The sequence below is a fragment of the Cupressus sempervirens genome, chromosome 1 (assembly GCF_028749045.1).
Source record: "Cupressus sempervirens isolate cs-2001-9-10 chromosome 1, ASM2874904v1, whole genome shotgun sequence".
NCBI lineage: Eukaryota > Viridiplantae > Streptophyta > Pinopsida > Cupressales > Cupressaceae > Cupressus > Cupressus sempervirens.
Window position 1 is genome coordinate 372,991,073 of NC_143118.1, and position 21,098 is coordinate 373,012,170.

Sequence of the window (21,098 nt, forward strand, 5' to 3'; positions counted from 1 at the left end):
TTATACATTTGAGTAATTCAATGTTAGATACAAAGAATCATATAAATTTAGTAGTCTAACTTTGGGTTTTCCTTTTTTGTTTATGTTGGATGCATCCGATCCACCTAGTGCAGTGAAGAGGCTACATTTTGATCATCCACTAGAAACCTAGGATAGTATAGTTTTCATAGGATGCATCATGAGACATTTTGAGATGGCATATGCCACATTTTTTATAGAAACATTGACATTATACACATTCCAATGGCATGATCAATCACATTTTGTATATGGATCTATGTATTTTGATATATATTTGTGTAATTTGTCTATGGACACATGAACTTTGATATATATTTGTGTAATTTGTCTATGGATACATGTATTTTGATATATATTTTTTTCATTTATGTAAAATGATATACATATTAATTTAGTATAGTATTGTTCAATTTATTGTGGATCATGTGTATTGTTCATGTTTATGGAATATCATTCATTTTGATCATGTTTGTTATATTTGATTCAAATGCAATAATTTTTGAATAACATGTTAACAACCTTTATTATCAAATTTTGATGCAATGTTTAATTTGAAATTCTATCATATATGTTTAATTTGAAATAATCTCTATAATCCACCTCCTTCACCCTGGTACATCAACTTTACAAAGAAAAATGAGAACAAGTGCTATTATGAGACTTTACTCCACATTCGGCTTGCCAAGCCCACATGAAATTTTGGCAATGCAAGAAAGATTCAAGGCTTCCATTAGCATCATGAAATTGATATGTATGAGTTTGTATTAACCAACAACTCTAAAATAACTAAAAATCAATATCTCAAACAAATTTCAACTAGATGTTGTTCTTAGCACATTAAAATCACAATAATAGCAAGGTCATTTCACACCTTATATAGGTGTTTCTAACCTTGTATGGTCATGCTCAAACCCCTAACTAACTCTTTGCACTCATTTTCACTTTGCAAGAAAAAAGTTTCAAAAGTTGCAAAATTGCAATTTTGCAATTTTTGAGCAATTTTTGCTATAACTTAAAATTTTTAATTAGATGAGTTCACCAAACTTGGTAAGGGGTCCTATTAGGTTGATTTATAAATTCCAAGATTATTTTTTACTCTTGATCAACTTTTCTACCACTTTGGTTAACCTAACCCCTATTGAGCAACTTATAGGCATAACAACAATCTAGGAGCAAAAACCCACTTAGTAACTATGTTAACCTTACCTAAGGACCTAATAGGTCTTATTAAACCACTAGTGATGTGGCTAGCATAACTACAAGCCAAAATGACAAGAAAGAAGCACTAGGTACAAACTAGACTACCTAGGTACTCCTGCACTAAGGTGGCCATGGACGATGGAGGCTCTCCGCAGCTAGAACAAGGGTGTTAGTAGGGTTCACCTACCCATCTAAAGCTAATGGTGCTGATGATTTGATGTCAAGATCAGCATTTTCAAATTTACACTATGATGTACCTATGAATTGAAGCACAATGCAAGTTTTGGTATCAAGCAAGTTCACAGTGTTGAATCCAAGCGAAATGTGATCTCTCAAAAATGAGATAGGTTATTTTAGGCCTCGGCATGGCTGTCATGTAGCATTCAATGTTTCATCAATAGTCCTCAGGAGCTCTAAGTTACAACCCTCAAAAAATTGAACTCGATACGCACTTAAAGCACCTTAGGGACTCTTTGGTATGGGGTGGCCGTAGATGATGGAGGCTCTCCATAGCTAGAACAAGGGTGTCACTAGGGTTCACTCACCCATCCAAAGCTAATAGAGCTAATGATTTGATGTTGAGATTAGTAGTTTGAAAGCTACGCTATGATGCACCAATGAATCGAGGCACACTACGAGTTTTGGCATCGAGTGAGATCACTGTGCCAAATACAAATCTAATCCCTCAAAAATGAGATAGTTTATTTTAGGACTTACCTTGACCATCCTGTAGCATTCAAAATTTCATCAATAGCCCTCACGAGCTCCAAGTTACGACCCTTAGAAGATCAACCTCGATACACACTTAGAGCACTTTGGAAACTATTTGGTACAAGGTGACCATAGATGATGGAGGCTCTCTGTGACTAGAACAAGGGTGTCACTAGGGCTCGCCTACACATCTAGAGCTAATGGTGCTGACGATTCAATGCCAAGATCAATAGTTTCAAAGTTATGTTGTGATGCACCTATGAACTGAGGCACACTGCAAGTTTTGGCATCAACTAAGATTGTTGTACTAAATGCAAACAAAATGTGATCTCTTAAAATGAGATAGGTTATTTTAGGCCTTAGCATGACCATTATATAGCATTCTATGTTTCATCAATAGCCCTCACGAGCTCTGAGTTATGACCTTTGGAAGATCAACCTCGATACACACTAAGAGCACCTTGGAGACTCTTTGGTATGGGGTGGTTGCAGATGATGGATGCTCTCTACAGCCAAAAGAAGGATGTCACTAGGTTTCACCCACCCATCTGGAGCTAATGGCACTAATGATTTGATGCCAAGATTAGTGGTTTCATAGTTATAATGTGATACACCTATGAACTGAGGCACACTGCGAGTTTTGGCATCAAGCAAGATTGTTGTGCCGAATCCAAATTGAATGTGATCTCTTGAAAATAAGATAGATTATTTTTGGCCTCGACATGACTATTATGTAGCATTTAACATTTCATTCGTAGCCCTCATGAGCTCTGAGTTACAACCCTCGAAAGATCAACCTCGATACACACTTAGAGCACCTTGGAGACTTCAGTACGGAGTGGCCGTGGATGATGGAGGCTCTCCACAGCTAGAAAAATGTGTCACTAGGCTTCACCTACTCATCTAGAGCTAATGGCACTAATGATTTGATGCCAAGATCAATATTTTCAAAGTTACATTGTGATGCACCTATGAATTGAGGCACACTGTGAGTTTTGGCATTGAGCAAGATCGTTCTGCCAAATCCAAACAAAATGTGATATCTCAAAAATGAGATAGGTTATTTTAGGCCCCGACATGATCATCATGTATCATTTGACATTTCATCAATATCCCTGAAGAACTGTGAGTTATGACTCTTAGAAGATCGACCTCGATACACACTTAGAGCACCTTGGAGACACTTTGGTGTGGGGTGGCTATGGATGATGGAGGCTCTATGTGGCCAGAGCAAGGGTGTCACTAGGGTTCACCCACCTCTCTCAAGTTTTTCTCATTGGGCACAGTGCACATTTGGTGTTAGTATGTATTAAAATCATCATTTTTTAGGTCCCTCCACATAAATTGTGTTAAGTAAAATCATCTTTAATTCTTAAATTAAATCAACAAATTTACATTTAAAATGTCTCAAGTGTTTCATCATTATTACATCAATATACAACTACCAAAAATTGTAGTGTCAAAAATCGTAGTCTCAATAAAAGTATTGTCAAAAATCATAGTGTCAAAAATAGAATAGATTTTTCTTTATTCTGCTCCTTATTTAGTTTTTCATCTTCATGCATGGCTACTCTTCATGATGTAACTACATTCTAATATCATAAAAAATATTAGTAACTTATTGTATTAAACAAGATAATCATAGGTTCACAAAATCATTATGAACAAATAACATAAGAAGTAAATATACCTAGTCGAGTGTTCTAGTAGGGTCCTCTCTCTATTTTAGGGTCTCCAATAGGGCTTCATGATCAACATTAGTAATAGTAAAAAGTTCTTTTACTTTTGGTCTTCCTTGATGCTTCAATTACTTTACATTTGGTGCCATAATAAGATGTGAATATATGAGAATTATTTTGTGCTTTTGATAGTCTTTGAATGTAGGAATTCCATTCCTTCTAAGCATGTATGTGTACTGCCATGTTCCAACGACAACCACTAAACTAGTAGGATATGTGTATCCATCATCATCTATGATTAGTTGTGCAAGCTTTTAGTTACCTCTTACACAACGTGCTAACCAATAATCTTATTTCTCATCATTCCCCTATGGTGTAACCAATGCAAAGACATGTCCTAGCTGAAGATCTTTTAGATGGTTATGCTCAAGTGAACTTTCCATGTCATCATTTATGATAGAGGGTATGATAGACAATGGAGTAAGATAATGTGGAGCCCATGTGTCCACCCACTCACTCAACTCATAGTGATCCCAATCACACTGAAAACAACTAGGACAAAAGCAAGCTAGTTGTCATGTCTAAATGGTCCATGTACTAGAATTAGAGCTCTAGAATAAATGCATTTTTTATGAGTCTCTCATTGTAGCATAATCTTATCTATCACCTATGGACCCTTCCTCAACCAACCAAAACTACACCCATCAACAATGCTATGAGCATCAAGAAGCTCTTCTCCTAAAATCTTCAATTTCTTCTTAACTAGAGCTCTCTTCACACATGCCCCTACTTCATCATGTTCCCCTTTCCCATGGCTGGACTCAAAAAAACTCCAAATATGAGGCACCCCCCTCTATGCATCCTACACAACCAATAAAATATACAAGCATTCTTGAATTGACCTATAAAATTATCTAACCAAATGATATGTCTATCCATAACAATTGCATGCTCCTATAAGAAATCAAAATAATTCTCGAAACAATGTTGCACAAACTCTTGAGAGTGAGATCTATCATCACTCATATAAAAATGATGCTCTCTAATAATCTTCTAATTATCTTCCATACTATCAGGAGCATGTTTATATGTTATGTGGATAAAAATAGAAATCTAAATGAAGTTGTAATATTGAGATTGTGTCTCATTTTGAGGCTGCAATGTGTAATTCTCAGTAAAGTCAACAATTGACGTAATAGTGCCAATGGATAAAGTCTCCTGATATGTTCTAAATTGTTGATCTAACCACTAAGACCTATGACTATTTCTTGCATACTTGTAGAAAAGATTTGTCTTGAAATCTCAAATAAAACTAGCCACATTGATTTCTTTCGCAATCAATTCACATCTAGAGCCCTCACCCCCACTCTTCAATGTGTATTTCACCATTTCATATACCATTTTTTTAAACTATTGTCTTCCCAAGATCTTGTTCGCACCCCTCATGGAAACATGTGTCAAACTTGGATAAGCCACCACATTTTGAACACTTATCATTTAAGCAAGCATTTCTATAAAAGAAACAACCATCAACCCTACAACATAAAAATCGATCTAGCAAGTCTCTTGATGATTTTGGAAGACTACTAGCACTACAATTCTCCAACATTTCTTTACTATGCAAAGTAGAATGGATGGAGTGAAATAGTTCATGGTGCATAGAAAACTCGACATAATATTTGCAACAACATGTATTTTGAATTTTAAGTGGCACACAATAAAATGGCTTCAAAGATTCAAAAGCCCTTTGTGATATATGCAAACTTCTATGACTCTCTCTAAGTTGTTTGAACAACATAGTTTGACTTACCTCCAGATAATGTTTAGGATGTGGTGTGCAATCTTTGATGCCAATTCTCAACTTTAACACATCTTTAGCATTGGGTGATACTCTTCAGCTAGAGTGCCAAAATTGTGCAATTTCTTCCTTCACATCATCGAATAGCTTCTTATCAAAACATGGAAGTCTCCCACCAAAAGTGATCTTGGTGGGTCTTAAAATCCCCCAAGATTGGATACAATGGATAAAGCATGACAAAACATTCTTGGCACAACTTGAAATGTGTCAAAATGAGTCTATTTACTCAAGATATGCTTGGTCAAAGTTTCAATCAAAATAGTGAACTAGGGGTTGACCAAAAAGGTGAAATTGGACCATCTCAAAAGTGATCAACAATGGGCCTTAAATTAAAGAGGTTGTCAAGAGATTTCCAATGACGTTCATTTCATTGAAAATGAAGTTCATATGTGAAAGTTACAGTCATTTGAAATTGGAGAAAAAATGCAAGTTTTGATGACATCATCATGATATCATCATCCTCATTTTATGCTCTTAATAATATAACAAGTTTTAAAATAACTTATACTCCTAAATATAGTATGTGGTTAATATGAACCATATATTATTATAACTATTATCTTATAAAAAAGGTGATATATATTGTTATTTGTTAAGGGGTTGGTTTATTTGGTACGACTTAAAATTATAAAAGCCAAAAAAGGAGGTTATTTACTTGGATATGATTTTGGATATTATAATGTAAGTCCAAAAGTATAAGGCCCATTCTTTTCAAGGATAGTAGTAAAATTGGGAGATTTGGGTTATTTGGTTATTTTAAATAAAGAAAATAGTAATTATATTGGTTATATGGTTTTAAGCCAAATATAGCCAATATCAAGTATAAAAGGGGAATTATTTTCCTTTGAAAGAAAATTCTAAAGAGGAGAAAACTCTAAGGAGAAAATTCTTGTAAAAAGAGAGAGTATTCTTATTTCTTAAATTCTTGGAGAGTTATTTTACTCTTGATAAAGAGTTTTGAGGAAGTGGGAGTTTTTCTTGTAAGTAAGCTAAGTGATCTCTTGAGATATAAAAACTTGGTGAGTTCCTTAAGAGATTTTTCATGACTTTTAATATCATTTTTGTAAAGGCTTAAAGCTCGTTAAGAGAGAGTTGTATTTTTATTGCTTACCATTGTAAAAAGTGGCAAAGGAGCTAGGCATGAACATGTTACTAGCAAGTTCCTGTCATCACAATGTGGAAGCGGGAAGCAAATTGTAACTCGATGGAAGACCATGATGATGTATGAATTTTTCATCATAATAATGGCATTGATCTTGTAAGTTTACAGATCTAAAGACATAGCCAGAGTCTGGTGAACTCCAAAATCAAATCTTTTGTCTCTTGTTCTTTCTTATGCATATTTTGTCTTCTTAGTTATTTTCTACTTTTGTAGGTATTATTTACTTAGTTCACAAGCAATGTCAGTTACAATCTTTCTATTATATCTATATCCTAGTGAATCTTGAAATTCTTTGTGATTCATAACAAGGAGTTTACGGATCAAGTTTGGTATCAGAGCTAGTCTAACAATTTGTAGGTTGTGAGATACTTGGAGCAAATTCAAGCAAGAAGAGGCAAGATGGCTTCATATAAGGAAAATTAGTTTCCTTTTGTCTTTGATGCAAAATTTTACAAGGTATTCATGGCGATGAAAGCCAAGGTTGATGAGATGTATGAGGAATGGAAGTCTAGAAAAGAAGGCTTCTTAAAGGAAGCTAAAGATGTCGACTCTGTAGAATCTCCTCATTCTTCATATTCTCTTCCTTGTTCTCTTGGTGATTCTCATAAACAATCTCAAAATGGTGGATTGAGGTTGTTAACCAAGATGGGCAACAAAGGAAAGGGTGTTGGAATTTATGAACAAGGTATGGTTGAACCTATGAAGGTTGAAGGTGGACTTCTTGATGCAAGATTGGGGGTTGGTGAAGGAGAATGCTCCCATGAAGTGGATGCAAATAATTCTCCAAATGAAGAACAATCTCAAGAACAATCTGAGAGAGGAAATGATACATCATCTTTAGGTAGTGGTGACACATGCGAGATGTCCAAGAGAAGAGTGGACACATATTCTTCTTGGCATGCATGCACTAAGGGTGACCATTAAAGGTATAGAAAGCCTGGTAAATCCAATGTTTCTTTTGATTTTAAAAAAGTTGAAAATGTAGAAAGTTTATGGTTTAGAAAACCATGCATATTTTGTGGGTTGAATAATCTTAATGTTTCCAAGTGTTGGAAAAGAATGGCTTTGTATAGGAAGGTCAAGTCAACCAATAAAGAGACAATTCATCAAGACCCATCTCTAATCAGAAGAAAGAGAAGGGAAAGAAAGCTAGATGTTTAAAATACGTTGCTCTTATTGCAACAAAGGTGGACATCAAGAAGCTAACTATTGGAAGCTTCATCCAAATCTTTGCCCAAAAAAGGACAAGAAGAAGATTGCTATTGATGGTCCATTAGTGAATAGTGGAAAAATCAAAAGGCTCATTTATGTGAGAAAAAATTCTTCACTCATGTTTGTAAAGGTGTGAAAACAAGGTGATTCAAAGCATGAAAATGATGTAGTTGCTTGTATGCCTAACTATCATGTGCTTTAGGGATCATCAATGCCACAACATGAGGATTTGTCATGGAAACCTATTAAGAGGATCAAGAGTACTGTTAGCTCATTGTCATTGCCATCTTTGTATTTGTTAGTGTTGCTAATGTGTTGTAGATGGATAGTAGCTGGGGTAATGAATATAGAAAGATGTGGGAAAATGCAAATGGGTAGCAATGTGATTGCAATTTTCATAATTATTGTACATCTTTTTGGTGAAGCAGGGGCACAAATAAGGTGCATAGATACTGGACAAGTGGGAAATTATTTTTCTCACTTAGTATCTGGTTAAGAACCTTTTGGAGGTCCAAAAGTTTCTTTAGTGGGGATTAATGATCAAGGGGGATCTTGAAGACCTTAAAAATTCAACCCACTCAAAATCCCCCTAGATTGGCTACAATGGATAAAGCATGACAAAATATCCTTGGCACAACTTGAAGTGTGTCAAAAGGAGTCCATTTGCTCAAGATATGCTTGGTCAAAGTTTTAGTCAAACTAGTGAACTAGGGGTTGACCAAAAAGGTGAAATTGGACCATCTCAAAAGTGGTCAACAATGGATCTTAAATTAAAGATCTCGTCAAGAGCTTTCCAATGGTGTTTGTTTCATTGAAAATGAGGTTCATATGTGAAAGTTATAGTCATTTGAAATTGGAGGAAAAATGCAAGTTTTGATGACATCATCATGATAGCATCATCCTCATTTTATGCTCTTAATAATATAACAAGTTTTAGAATAACGTATACTCCTAAATATAATATGTAGTTAATATGAACTATATATTATTATGACTATTATTTTATAAAAAAAGGGGATATATATTGTTATTTGTTAAGGGGTTGGTTTATTTTGTATGGCTTAAAATTATAAAAGAAAAATAAATGAGGTTATTTACTTGAATATGATTTTGGATGGGTTATTATATTTTGGATATTATAATGTAAGTCCAAAATTATAAAGGCCATTCTTTTCAAGGATAGTAGTAAAATTGGGAGATTTGGGTTATTTGGTTATTTTAAATAAGGAAAATAGTAATTATATTGGTTATATGGTTTTAAGCCAAACATAGGCAATATCAAGTATAAAAAGGGAATTATTTTCCTCCGAAAGACAAGCCTAGAGAGGAGAAAACTCTATGGAGAAAATTCTTGTAAGAAGAGAGAGTATTCTTAATTCTTAAATTCTTGGAGAGTTATTTTACTCTTGATAAAGAGTTTTGAGGAAGTGAGAGTTTTTCTTGTAAGTAAGCTAAGTGGTCTCTTGAGAGATAAAAGCTAGGTGAGTTCCTTGAGAGAGTTTTCATGACTTTTAATGTCATTTTTGTAAAAGCTTAAAACCCACTAAGAGAGAGTTGCAATTTTATTGCTTAGCATTATAAAAAATGGCGAAGAAGCTAGGCACGAACATGTTGCTAGAAAGTTATTGTCATCACAGTGTGGAAGTGGGAAGCAGATTGTAACTCCATGGAAGACCATGGTGATGTATGAATTTTTCATCATAATAATGTCATTGATCTTGCGAGTTTGTAGATATGGAGATGTAGCTAGAGTATGTGAACTCTGAAATCAAATCTTTTGTCTCTTTTTCTTTCTTATGCATGTTTTGTCTACTTAGTTGTTTTTTGAATTTCTAAGTGTTATTTTCTTAGTTCACAAGCAACCTCAGTTATGATCTTTCTATTATATATGTATCCTAGTGAATCTTGAAATTCTAAGTGATTCATAACAAGGAGTTTATAGATTGAAAAGCCCATGTTTCATTTTGAAGAGGATCATCAATTCTCTCTCATCTACTAAGCACTCTTCTTAAAGTAGTATGATTTAAGTTCAAGTCAATACAAGTTTGCCTCATTTATCTACCCTTTCTCAAATGATGACTTATCAAAGAGGTTGTAATAACCCTTCGAGCAGCTCTCATATCCTTCTTTCTGTTATTTTTCCCAATGCTATTGAGAGCAATGAAAAGATTCTTCACAATAATGCCATTTCTTTCCAATTTTTTATTGACATGCATCTTCAATTTCAAAAGCATAGGTCTCATGTTTTGCATCTTTAATAAGTGCATAAAAAGTTGACATTGCTCCACCACTATCTTGTTATTGGAAAACATCTTATATAGTCTCAAAGCCCATAACCAAACGGTTCTTTCTGATTTTTTCCTTTCCAAATTGGTAATAATCATTTCATCAATTTCATTTATCCATTTTGGTGTTCTAGAACGTTCATGTCAATAATAATTAGGAGATATGTAAGGTTCCTATGCATTGTTATTTTTGACATGGTCAATCATGCAATTTACATTATGACCTGGTAGCATTTCATTCTCCAAATTTTCATTCTCTATATTTTCAATCCCGACATTATCATAATCAATTGGTACATTTTCATTCTCCATCTAAACATATTCATTATCTGACTCTATGATTTCACCTTCGACCAATACATCATCATCTTGACTCACATTTAACATACCTTGTCTCTTCCTTCAGTAATTTAGCTTGTCCCTTTCCCTATATGTCGTAATGTCTTCATTCAATACTTCCTTTTTGCATTTAGCCTTTCGACGACTACTACTTGCCATTCATGAAATAATATTGGACACCTAATCATGTATTATCGAACCTTTTTTTATCTAGGCCCCAAAAAATCAATTTTCTCCAAATCTATGAAAATGGCTCACAAAATTGTGATTATCGGGTCTGCAATGATAGGGAGTATGTTGGGAAAATCATGCCAATATTATTGGGTACTTGATCTCATATTGGGTATCCAATATCAAATCGAATACTTGCTATAAGATTGGGTACCTGAAATTGATTCCCAAATTTTGGAGGGAAGTGAACAAATTTTATGGGCAATGTAAACAAATTTGATTATTATATATGATTAATATATATGATTATTATATTATATTATTATTAAATATAATATTGTAATATATGTTATTATTACTAGGGTATGTGGTATGTGCAAGATCATGGTGTGCCAAAAAGTGGCGATGTGAAAAAAATAGAGTTTGAAAACATTTAAAAGCATTTCAAAATCTGCTCTTACTTTTTTCCACCCATCTTGATACCAAAGCTAAAAAGTAGGCCTAGGCCTTATCGGGTATACATTTTCATATCGGATATTCAATATTATCGAATATCCAATATGAAATCAGATGATTGATACTTGTACTATGATTTTATTTTTAAAAATACAAAATCAAGGGCTATTTGTCTACACTGTGTTTTGTGTTTTGAGCTCTGATATCTAATTTGTGAATGCATACACAATATAGGTTAGTAATTTTTTATTTTTTAATGTTTTCAATCAATTTTATTATAACTTTTTAAAATTTTATCATAAATTCTTTAGTTTTAATTGAATTTGTTAAAATTTAGGTTTTTCTAATAGATATTGTTGAAATTTAGGTTTTTTAATAGAAATTATGTTTTGCAAATTAATAGGTATGGCTGACTGAAATAATGATATTGAGGCAAGAAATATTATTCCTTGTAACCCCCCACCAAATGATCTAGTGCCCCCTCAAAATCATCCACCAAATGATCCCCGACCCCCTCAAAACCCTCCTTGAATTGAGGATTTGATATTTGAAAATCTCACTGAATTGAGGGCTTTGTAAACAACATATAATATTGTATCCACGTTGGCTCCTATGTTATCCATGTTAAACACCATAGTGTATAACATTGAAATACTTACCAATGAACAAAATGTCGCTCATTGTTGGCATGATGAAATGAATGAGATGTTTGATGATGGGTTGGACTATGATGAGGTTGCAGCCCTTAATATAAGTAAAGATGATTTGGTTGCCCTTTTTGTGAACCCAAAAATCAATTTACAAATCAACCACAAAAAGCCCAAATTATCAATTAAATGGTGCACAAATGATGCCATACATGTGAACTTCTGGGATCGTTGGTGGATGGTTTTTAACATCCCTCCACATAGAAATTTAGAGGTGCCATTTTATTTCCTTAGAAAATTGTATATAGAATTTGTGTTGGGCCCCAAGGTGAACTATTGGAGCATGAAGCCCAATATGGGTGTAGGAGGAGGAGCTCGTTAAGATAGACCCTTTTCTTAGTAGAAGAAAGCTAGCACTTTTGTCTCCCCTACTGATGTCTCTCCCCTCCTCGAGTGCAATATCCTGATGTCATTATAGAGACTAGCTCTCAAACTATTAGAGTCATCCATAGATTGAGTAGCCTATTGATATCCCAAGCTAGGTCAGTGCTACCTCCCCTTATTGATGATGCTGGTGTGAATTCATCATCAGCGAGCTCATCACATGTTTGTGTGCCCCATACTTGCATAACATGCAAGAATATTTGTCTCGGTCCCATAGGTGATCTTTTTTAGTATCAATTTGTATTTGATGAGGATACACTAGACACATGTGTAGGGGCTACAAACCCTGATGCGAGAGAGGAGGGGCATGCAAAGGCATGGACTCCTTCTGTGTCAATACGTGTATACATTTTTTTGTTACTACATATGCAATTTAAAGTTAATTTTTATAATAGAGTAATTTAAAATTTAAGCCATACTGACTCATACATGTATGCGATCTTCATTCATGTTTAGTTGATGAATAAGGAGGAGCTAAGACAGGCTAATGATGCCACACTCTCGGCTATTTCATTTGGCCTTAAGACATCTACAGTACATTATATTGTGTTCTCATTATTTTTTCAATTTGATATTGTAGCATAAATGGTTTCTAATCTTTCTTTTTTCTTGTAGGTATCACCTATCCCTAGGGGAAAAAGTGTTGGGGATGAGCTAGGACCCATTGACAAGGGAAAGGTAGTTAGATGCTTTCTATTTGATTAAATATCAATGCATTCTTATAAAATGTTTGTGGCAATGAAATTTAATTACATTCTTTATTGTATAGGGCATGGCTACTGGCGATGAGCCCATGTAGATTCTACATCATGGATTCTCTTGCATTTGTATTCACACTGAGAGCCCCATTATATGTATAAGTATCATTTATTTTTTATTGTCCTTATTTTCATAAATAAACTCAAAACTGATTTTCGTGATATTAACAACTGGTATTTTGTACCTCATATGACACTCCTAGTGCACATGAGATTGGATGATAGAGTTTTGTATCTTTGATTATGTAGCCACTATATCCTAAGGAGGAGTCTACACAACAAGTAAGTTGTAGTTTGAATTCTTGATTATATGTTATAAATTTAGCATGCTATATTATATGTTATAAATTTAGCATGCTATGAATTATAATGTTATAGTTTAATAGATTTATTTGACAAACATATTTGAACATACATAGGCCACAATCAATGAGGTACAAGAAATGCCAAGGACATATGAGAGGACTCCTGACTAGCATAGGAGGTCGATGAGAGAGGTATTTATGATGAAATTTTAATAGTATAAATATTCATTAAAAAAATATCATTATGCATTTGAGTAATTCAATGTTAGATATAAAGAATCATATAAATTTAGTAGTCTAACTTTGGGTTTTCCTTTTTTGTTTATGTAGGAGGCATCTGATCCACCTAGTGTACTGAGGAGGCTGTATTTTGATCATCCACTAGTAGCCTAGGATAGTATAGTTGTCATAGGATGCGTCATGAGACATTGTGAGATGGCATATGCCACATTGTTTACATAAAAATTGATATTATACACATTCTGATGACATGATCAACCACATTTTGTATATGGATCTATGTATTTTGATAAGGATACATGAACTTTGATATATATTTGTGTAATTTCTCTATGGATAAATGTATTTTGATATATATTTTTATCATTTATGTGCAAAATGATATACATATTAATTTAGTATTTAGTATTGTTCAATTTATCGTGGATCATGTGTATTGTTCATGTTTATGGAATATCATTAATTTTGATCATGTTTGTTATATTTGATTCAAATGCAATAATTTGTGAATAACATTTATTATCAAATTTGGATGCAATGTTTAATTTGAAACACTATCATGAGTTATATCTTTTTTCTATCAAAATTTCTATAGTTAATATATGAGAGTTCATTTTCTATCATGTGATTCAGAGTAAGAAAAATAGGGAAACCTTATTTATAGAGAGAAACCTTAGAAATCAATGCATACAAAAAACCATTGTTTTCCTTGTGGTTTTAGTTTTAGATTGGATTTATTCCTTATCTTGGCAGATTAATGTAGAGCCCTTTGGTATAGCTTTAATAAATAGTAATTTAAGTAAGGGGATTCACAAAACGATGGTAGTCTATCAAGGAATTGGGAAGAACTCAAAGGCTTCAACAAAGATCCATGGCATTTTAGACAATAACATCAACACAAATTTTAACCTCCTACACAAGGTTCACATAACCCCAAATCTGATATTAAACTCCACCTTCGACTTTGAAACTGACTCTTGGCTTCAAATATAATCTTAACACACTTAAGGACTCCACTCCTCAACCATGAATTCTATTCCCAACCATGAACTCATTCCTAGACTCGTAATCTTTGATAACCAGCCCTTCACTTTGTTACTATCCTCATAGTACAACTTTTCAATTTCAACACAACCTCAAAATATCCCAACTTAAGAGACTTGATTGGATCAAACTCTTTTAACTTGGTTCCCCAATACCATATCCATATTAACAACATCTATACATTTCTCAAATTGATTAGATTACCCATACTAATCCACTTAACAAAACTTAGGAATAAAATCATCCAAAACATACCTTCTTGCTATCCTTTCTATAGACCCAAACACAATCATTCATAACTTTTGAACCATACTTCATTTCCTCAATCCAACCATCAACTAATTAGATCACTTGACCCTCCATAACATATCCAAAAATTAGACCAATCCAATAGTGGAAAATTGAGATATGGCCCCCACAAAAGCACTAAAAATTCTATGACAAAACAATCTTCCTTGGAAAATCTCATTAAAAACATGTTACCAACAAAGTGTAACAATGGAAAATGATATAAATTGTAGAAAGAAACTTTTTTTTATTATTTCTTATTAATAATACAACATACATCTTGTTTTCATTTGAAAAATATACCTTAAAGATACTCTCTAAGAGTTATAAACTGACCAACTTTCTCCACTAACTGACTTCTACTCCCTTTGAATCAATTGATGACAACTTATTGTCAAGTTTTAATTGTAATTTAAATTGTCATTACTTTGTTTACCCATTATTGACCTAATCAACATCTAAAGGCCCGAATAAGACATTTTCCACCCTATATAGTACTACAAACCCTATAAGCCCTTACATTCCCATGATTAGCCTTTTGGGCCATATTTTGCATATAATACAACTTTTATGTAAACTGGATTCATTAATGCATTCTATCATTTCACACCTTATATAGATGTTTGCAACCTTGTATGGTCATGCTCAAACCCCCAACTAACACTTTGCACTCATTTTCACTTTGCAAGAAAAAGTTGCAAAAGTTGCAAATTTGCAATTTCGCAGCTTTTACAATTTTAAGCAATTTTTTCTATAATTATACAAGTGCACCAAACTTGGTAAGGGGTTATCAATAGCCCTTACTATCTCTAAGTTATGACCCTCATAAGATTGACCTCGATACACACTTAGAGCACCTTGGAGACTCTTCGGTACGGGGTGGTCGCAGATGATGGAGGCTCTCCATGACCAAAACAAGGGTATCACTAGGGTTCACCCACCCATCTAGAGCTAATGGTGCTAATGATTCAATGTCAAAATTGGCGATTTCAAAGTTATTTTGTGGTGCACCTATGAACTGAGGCACACTGTGGCTTTTGGCATCAAGCGAGATCATTGTGTCAAATTCAAATGGAATGTGATCTCTCAAAAATGAGATAGGTTATTTTAGGCCTCGACATGACCATCTTGTAGCATTTGACATTTCACTAATAGCCCTTACATTCTTTGAGTTATCATGCTCGAAAGATTGACCTTGATACACACTTAGAGCACCTTGGAGACTCTTTGGTACAGAGTTGTCGTAGACAATGGAGGCTCTCTAAAATCAGAACAAGGGTGTCACTAGAGTTCACCCACCCATCTAGAGCTAATGGTGTTGATGATTTGATCCCAAGACCAATGGTTTCAAAGTTAAGTTGTGGTGCACCTATGAACTAAGGCACACTATGAGTTTTGGCATCAAGCGAGATCGTTGTGTTGAATCCAAAATGAATGTGATCTATCAAAAATGAGATAGGTTATTTTAGGCCTGGACATGACCATCTTGAAGCATTCAATATTTCATCAATAGCTCTCATGATCTTTGAGTTACAACCCTCAAAAGATTGACCTCAATACACACTTAGAGCACTTAGGAGACTCTTCAGTATGTGGTGGTTGTGGATGATGGATGCTCTATACAGCTAGAAAAAGAATGTCACTAGGGTTCACCCACCCATCTAGAGCTTATGGCAATAATGATTCAATGCCAAGATCAGTAGTTTCAAAGTTACATTATGGTGCACCTATAAACTGAGGCACACTGCAAGTTTTGGCATCGAGCAAGATTTTTGTGCCAAATCCAAATGGAATGTGATCTCTCGACAATGAGATAGGTTATTTTAGGCCTCGGCATGACCATCCTATAGCATTTAATGTTTCATCAATAGCCTTCATGAACTCTGAGTTATGACCCTAAGAGGATTGAGCTTGATACGCACTTAGAGCACCTTGGAGACTCTTCGGTATGGGGTGGCCATAGATGATGGAGGCTTTCTGCAACTAGAAAAAGGGTGTCACTAGGGTCTACCTACCCTTTTGGAGCTAATGGAGCTAATGATTCAATGCCAAGGTTAGCAGTTTCAACTTTAAGCTGTGGTGCACTTATGAACTGAGGCACACTACGAGTTTTGGCATCGAGCAAGATCACTATGCCAAATCCAAACAAAATGTGATCTCTCAAAAATGAGATAGGTTATTTTAGTAATTGACATGACCATCCTATAGAATTTGATATTTTATCGATAGTCCTCACGAGTTCCTAGTTACAACCCTTGGAGACTCTTTGGTATGGGGTGGCTGCAAGTGATGGATGCTCTCTATGGATGGAACAAGGGTGTTACTAGGGTTCACCCATTCATCTAGAGCTAATGGCACTAATGATTCAATGCCAAGATCACCAGTTTTAAAGTTATGTTGTGGTGCACCTACGAACTGAGGCACACTATGAGGTTTTAAAGTTATGTTGTGGTGCACCTACAAACTGAGGCACACTATGAGTTTTGGCATCTAGCAAGATTTTTGTACCAAATCCAAATAGAATGTGATCTCTCAAGAATGAGATAGGTTAATTTAGGGCTTGGAATGACCGTCTTACATAGCATTTGATGTTTCATTGATAGCCCTCATGAACTCTGACTTACAACCCTTGGAAGATTGACCTTGATATGCACTTAGAGCACCTTGGAGACTCTTTGGTATAGGGTGGTTGCAGATGATGGAGAATCTCTATGGCTAGAACAAGGATGTCACTAGGGTTCACCTACCCATTTGGAGCTAATGGCACTAACAATTCAATGCCAAGATCAACGATTTCAAAGTTACGCTATGGTGCACCTATGAACTGAGGCACATTGCGAGTTTTGGCATCAAGCGAGATCATTGTGCCAAATCCAAATGGAATGTGATCTCTCAAACAAGAGATAGATTATTTTAGGCCTTGGCATGACTGCCCTATAGCATTTTATGTTTCATCGATAGCCCCCACGAGCGTTGAGTTACGACCCTCGAAAGATCGACCTCGACACACACTTTGAGCACCTTGGAGACTTCTTGGTATGGGGTGACTGTGGGCGATGGAGGCTCTCTGTGGCTAGAACAAGGGTGTCACTAGGGTTAGTATTAAAAAGAAAAACATTATTTTTTACCTCTCTCAATTTTTTTTCATTGGGCACAGTGCAAGTTTGGTGTTAGTATGTATTAAAATCATCATTTTTTAGGTCCCTCCACATAAATTGCATTAAGTGAAATCATCTTTGTTTCTTACATTTAATCAACAAGTTTACATTTATAATATATCAAGTGTTTCATCATTATTACATCAATACACAATACTAATAATCATAGTGTCAAATATAGTAGTGTCAAAAATCATAGTGTCAATAAAAGTATTGTCAAAAATCATATTGTCAAATATAGTAGTGTCAAAAATCATAGTATCAATAAAAGTATTGTCAAAAATCATAGTGTCAAAAATAGAATAGATTTTTCTTCATTCTTCTCATTTTTTAGTTTTTTATCTTCATGCATAGCTACTCTTCATGATGTACCTACATTCCAATATCATAAAAAATATTAGTAATTTATTGTATTAAACAAGATAATCATCGGTTAACCGAATCATTATGAATAAAATAACATAACAAGTAAATATACCTAGTCAAGTTTTTTAGTAGGGTCTCCTCTCTATTTTAAGTTCTCCAATAGGGCTTCATGATCAACATTAGTAATAGTAAAAACAAAATTTACTTTTGGTCTTCCTTGATGTTTCAACAACTTTAAATTTGTTGCTATAATAAGATGCGAATATATGAAAATTATTTTGTGCTTCTGATAGTCTTCGAATGCAGGAATTCCATTCCTTCTAAGCATGTATGTCCATAGCCATGTTCCAATGAAAACCACTAAACTAGTAGGATATGTGAATCCATGATCATCTATGATCAGTTGTGCAAGCTTTTTTTACCTCTTACACAATGTGCTAACTAATAATCTAATTTCTCATCATTCTCCTGTGGTGCAACCAATGCAAAGACATGTCCTGGCTGAAGAAGATCTAATAGATGGTTATGTCAAGTGAAGTTTTCATGTCATCATTTCTGATAGAGTGTATGATAGACAATGGATTAAGATAATGTGGAGCCCATGTGTCCACCCACTCACTCGACTCACAATGATCCCAATCGCACTGAAAAGAATTAGGATAAAAGAAAGCTAGTTGTCATGTCCAAATGGTCCATGTACTAAAATTAGAGCTCCAAAATGAATGCATTTTCTATGAGTCTCTCACTATAGCACAATCTGATCTATCACCTATGGACCCTTCCTCAACCAACCAAAAGAACTTGCATACTACTGAATCAAGAGTCTCCCCTGTGATAATGTTGAACTACACCAATTAATAATGCTACAAGAATCAAGAAGCCCTGCTCCTGAAATCTTCAATGGCTCCTTAACTAGAGCTCTCTTCACACATGCCCCTCCTCCATCACGTTCCCCTTTCCCATGGCCGGACTCAAAAAAACTCCAATTATCAGGCACTCCCCTCTCTACATCATCCTACACAACCAATAAAACATGTGAGCATTCTTGAATTGACCTGTACAATTATCTCACCAAATGATATGTCTATCCATAGAAATTGCATGCTCCTATAGGAAATCAAAATAATTCTTGAAATAGTGTTGCACAAACTCATGAGAGTGAGATCTATCATCACTCATATAAAAGTGATACTCTCTAATAATCTTATGATTATCTTCTACACTATCAAGGGCATGTCTATATGTTATTCGAATGAAAATAGCAATCTGAATTGAGTTGTAATATTGAGATTGTGTCTCATTTTGAGGCTACTATGTGTATTTCTTAGCAAAGTCAACAACTGATATAATAGTGCCAATGGGAAAAGTCTCCTTACGCATTCTAAATTTTTGATCCAACCACTAAGACCTATGACTATGTCTTGCATACTCGTAGAAAAGATTTGTTTTGAAATCTAAAATAAAACTAGCCACACTAATTTATTTTACAACTAATTCACATCTAGAGCCCTCACCCCCACTCTTCAATGTGTATTTCAATATTTCATATACCTTTTTTTTACTATTGTCTTACCAAGATCTTGTTTTCACCCCTCATGGAAACATGTGTCAAACTTGGATAAGCCACCACATTCTGAACACTTCTCATTTAAGCAAGCATTTCTATAAAAGAAACAACCATCGACTCTATGATATAAAAATTGATCTAGCAAGTCTCTTGATGATTTTGGAAGACCACTAGCACCGCAATTCTCCAACATTTCTTTACTATCAAAGTAGAACGGATGGAGCGTAATAGTTCATGGTGCATACAAAACTCGACATGATATTTGTAACAACATGTATTTTGAATTTTAATTGGAACACAATAAAATGGCTTCAAAGATCCAAAAGCCCTTTGTGATAAATGAAGACTTTGATGAATCTCTCTAAATTGTTTGAACAACATTGTTTGACTTACCTCCAAATAATGTTTAAGATGTGGCATACGGTCTTTGATGTTAATTCTCAACTTTGACATGTCTTTAGCATTAGGTGATACTCTTGAGCTAGACTGCAAAAATTGTGTGATTTCTTCCTTCACATCATTAGATAGCTTCTTATCAAAATGTAAAAGTCTCCCACCAAAAGCCCATGTTTCATTTTGAAGAGGATCATTAATTCTCTCTCGTCTACTAAGTGCTCTTCTCAAAGTATTACAATTATGGTTCAAGTCAATACAAGTTTGCCTCATATATCTACCCTTTCTCGAATGATGACTTACCAAAGAGGTTGTAATAACCATTTGAGCTTATCCTTCTCCCTGCATATTTTACAATGCTTTGAGAACACTGTTGAGCTATCATTTTGCATGATGCTTAATGATAGGAGTCCTCTCGAACTCCTCACTTGAAAAGCTAATTCGAGGATCAACTCCAAGGTTCTGGGTGATCTTGTGACCTACTAAAATCCACTTAGTTGAAGATAAATGTGAATGTTCATGAGGATGCATTTGCTGGTTCAAACCAATTTTAGATCAAATGATCAATCTGCTTGCTATTTCAATTAACCACAAAAGAGATATATTTTTTGGTATTTTCTTTTCTTATGATGAATGCAATCTAACAATGCAACTATATGAATTCCTAATTTAACAAGGGTTCAGTAAAGAAAATAATAAGAACTTTCAAGAAAATAACATGAAATTAAAATCCTAATTGACATAAGCTAAAGAAAACAACATGTCTATGAGTTAAGCTTTCAAAGAAATTGGTA

At 34.4% G+C, this 21,098-nt stretch overlaps 1 pseudogene; it reads right to left on the reverse strand.

Moving 5' to 3' along the window:
• LOC149577794 (uncharacterized) overlaps positions 1-21,098 on the reverse strand; it is a 100,063-nt pseudogene that overhangs the window by 13,136 nt on the left and 65,829 nt on the right.